This window comes from Mus pahari, chromosome 18 (assembly GCF_900095145.1).
Source record: "Mus pahari chromosome 18, PAHARI_EIJ_v1.1, whole genome shotgun sequence".
NCBI classification, from domain to species: Eukaryota; Metazoa; Chordata; class Mammalia; order Rodentia; family Muridae; genus Mus; species Mus pahari.
Window position 1 is genome coordinate 41,128,345 of NC_034607.1, and position 3,964 is coordinate 41,132,308.

A 3,964-nucleotide genomic window follows, 5' to 3' on the forward strand; every position below is an offset into this window, starting at 1 on the left:
TGACTTCTTTTGTGATTGGGTTACCTCACTAAGGATGATATCCTCCAGATACATCCATTTGCCCAAGAATTTCATAAATTCATTGTTTTTAATAGCTGCTTAATCTTTTTTTAAAAGAATTATTTATTTTATGTATATGAGTACACTGTCTCTGTCTTCAGACACACCAGAAGAGGGCATTGGATCCCAATACAGATGGTTGTGAGCCACCATGTGGTTGCTGGGAATTGAACTCAGGACCTCCGGAAGAGCAGTCAGTGTTTTTAATAGTGTGCTGAGCTATCTCTCCAGCCCCTGGGCCTGCTATTCTAGACCATTGGTTTTCATGTCTCCTTTTGAGCCACCGTTGTGTTGGGTTTGTAAGTGTGGTCCCGTGGTATAGTTTGAGATTGGGCGTTGTCTCAGTCTCAATCCTGTGCTGGTCTTTCCCTTAAGGATCGGTTAGCTATTCGGGGCCTTTTGTGTTTCCATATGAATTTTAGGATTTTTTTTTCTAGTTACATGAAGAACATCACTGGCACTTTGGCACAGATTGCATTAAATGTATAGATCGCTTTTGATAAAGTAGCTACTTCTACAATATTAGATCACCCTAATTATGAACACAGAGCATCTTGGTCTTCTAGTGTCTTCTTTGATTTCTTTATTCAAGTGTCTGAATGCTTTTACTTTGGGATCGGGGAGATGGCTTAGTGGATACAATGCTTGCTGCGCGAGCACCAAGTGTAGATTCAGATCCGCAGAACCCATATCAAGCCAGTACTCCTGTGGGAGATGGGAAGTAGAGGCAGGGGACTCTCTGGAAGCTTTTGAGACAACTGGCCTAACATACTCTGTGGTGAATAAAAGACCCTGGCTCAAATAAGATGGAATTTCAGGAATCCGGGGCAGACCTCTGCCCTCAATAAGCATGCCCACACTTACACACACACACACACACACACACACACACACACACAAACAAACATTTAAAGAGTTGTCATTACAGAGGCCTTTCGCCCGCCTTTTTGATTAAGCTTATCCCTAGGTCTTTTTGTTGTTCTTGAAGCTATCACGAATAGGACTTACTTCCCACCCCCACCGCAGATTTCATTCTTCCCCCATGCGGGATCTGATTGTGCAGCTCTCTCCGGCTTGGAATTCTCTCTGCAGCCCTGGGTAGCTTGAAACTCACAGAGATCCACCTGCCTCCACCTCCCAGTACTGGGAGTAAAGCTGTACACCAACAGCCTAGCTCTGGGCTCGTTCTTGGGGAGGTCCTTACTTGTCCGTCGAGAGCTACTGGCTGCTGCATTCCGACTTGGTACCTGATACTTCCCTAAATGTGTATCTCAGTTTGAGAAGTTTTAGGGTAGAGTTAGTAAGGTCTTTAAGAATAAGACTGCACTGTTTATGAATAGGCATAATTTGACTTATTCCCTTCCTATGTGCATCTTCTTTATTAGTTCTTTCTCTTGTTGTATTCCTCTAGCTAAGACTTTGGGCTCCATATTGAATAAAATCAGAGTGGGCACTCTTGTCCTGTTGTAGATTTGAAAGCAAATACTCTCAGTTTTTCTCCGTGTTATGGTATTGATGTTGGCTGTAAGTTTGTTAATGATATGCTCTTTTTTAAAAATTTATTTTTAGTTTATGCGCATTGGTATTTTGCCTACACGGATGTCTGTGTAAGGGTGTCAGATCCCCTGGAACTGAAGTTACAGACAGTTGTGAGCTGCCAGGTAGGTGCTGTGGATTAAACCCAGGTCCCCTGGAAGAGCAGCCAGTGCCCTTAACCACTGAGCCATCTCTCCAGCCTCATGTCTGTGACATGCACTTAAGCAGGAAGGTTGAAATGCCTGAAATGGTACTCAGTTAAAGTACCATTAAACATCAGCATGAATTAATGTTTAACTTAATAAATATATGAAATATGTGCATAGAAATACTCTAGATGTGTGTAAATATATATCTGCCCCATATATTTCCTCTGTATCTGAGAGACTCTAGAAACAAAATCATCTGGCAGTAGTGAGCATATCCAGGGCCCAGATCTTGGTTACTGTACTATTGTCTAGTTAAAGGAACCAAAACTCCATGGAGGAATGCTGATTCTGGGGCTGGGCATATATAACATATACAGTTATATAACATACTCTGAGGATATGAGGTGCCAGAAAGAACGAAGATCCTGACAACAGAATGAAAAAGGATAAGGTATTTAAAGAGAGCCAGGAACCAGCTGTAACAAGAACCAGTGTCCAGAGCTGGAATAACTTGAGCAATAAAAGAAACAATGTATACTTAATTATAACCCATGATATAAGTAAGTCTGTGTTAGTAAAAAGAAAGGGTTGAGTAAACATATACATGGTGAAAAGTGATAGCCCAACCTCCAAGATGGGCTGGGTGTAATGACCTCCAGGGTCCAGAGGGAAAGAGGGTAGAAAAGAATGACTTTATGATGGGGAAGCTCTACAGACTTACCGCAGCCAGACACAGGCAGTGGTACGTCATCTTTATGGAATGTTCCCTTCGTGTGATGTCATGAGAACACCCTTGGTGGTCTTCCTTCCACAAGCCCATCTCTCTGGTACAAGCACAAGAAACCCAACAAGCTGAAACTTAAGAACAGTCTATAAATATGTGGTAAGTAATCTTAAGAACTGCCAAGGCTATCAAAAAACAAGAAAAGCCTGAGAAAGCGTCATAGCCCAAAGAAGGCAAAAGATAACATGATATCTTGGATATGATCCAGATGCTGGAAAGAGAAGTTAGGTGAAACAAGTTTATGAAGAGTAAAATGGGCGCCTCCTCTTTCCAGCCAGCGCCGAGCGATGGGCATCTCTCGGGACAACTGGCACAAGTGCCACAAGACCGGGGTTAAGTGAAAACTCTACCACAAGAAGCGGAAGTATGAGCTGGGACGGCCCGCTGCCAACACGAAGATTGTCCCTCGCCGCATACACACAGTCCGAGTTCGAGGAGGCAGTAAGAAGTACCGTGCCCTGAGATTGGATGTGGGGAACTTTTCCTGGGGCTCTGAGTGTTGTACTCACAAAACAAGGATCATTGATGTTGTCTACAATGCATCCAACAACGAGCTTGTCTGCACCAAGACCCTGGTGAAGAACTGCAGTGTGCTCATTGACAGCACACCGTACTGACAGCGGTACGAGTCCCACTATGCACTGCCCCTGGGCCACAAGAAGGGGGCCAAGCTGACTCCTGAGGAGGAAGAAATTTTAAACAAAAAACGATCAAAGAAAATTCAAAAGAAAAACGACGAAAGGAAAAAGAATGCCAAAATCAGCAGCCTCCTGGAGGAGCCGTTCCAGCAGGGCAAGCTTCTCACCTGTATTGCCTCAAGACCAGGCCAGTGTGGCAGAGCAGACAGCTATGTGCTCGAAGGCAAGGAGCTGCAGTGCAGTTCTATCTGCGGAAGATCAAAGCCCGGAAAGGCAAATGAGCCTCACGCATAGTGTAATAAAGGTGTTTGCTGTTCTAAAAAAAAAAAAAAAAAAAAAAAGAGTAAAATGACCCAGCTCAAAGGATAATAAAAATGGCAATAAGTGTGAAAAAGGAGGAGAAGCCGAAGGAGGAGGAGCAGGAAGATCAGGAGGAGGAGGAGCAGAAGGAGGAGGAGTAGAAGGAGGAGGAGCTGAAGGAGAAGGAGCAGGAAGATCAGGAGGAGCAGAAGGAGGAGGAGCAGAAGGAGGAGGAGCAGGAAGATCAGGAGAAGGAGGAGCAGAAGAATGAGGAGCAGGAAGATCAGGAGGAGCAGGAAGATCAGGAGGAGGAGGAGCAGAAGGAGGAGGAGCAGAAGGAGGAGGAGCAGGAGGAGGAGGAGCAGGAAGATCAGGAGGAGGAGCAGAAGGAGGAGGAGCAGGAGGAAGAGCAGAAGGAGGAGGAGCAGGAAGATCAGGAGGAGCAGAAGGAGGAGGAGCAGGAGGAGGAGGAGCAGGAGGAANAGCAGGAAGATCAG

The 3,964-nt window shown here is 45.0% G+C and overlaps 1 pseudogene; it reads left to right on the forward strand.

Moving 5' to 3' along the window:
- Window positions 1-2,816: 2,816 nt before the first annotated feature.
- On the forward strand, window positions 2,817-3,469 carry LOC110335925 (annotated as a pseudogene).
- Window positions 3,470-3,964: the final 495 nt, after the last annotated feature.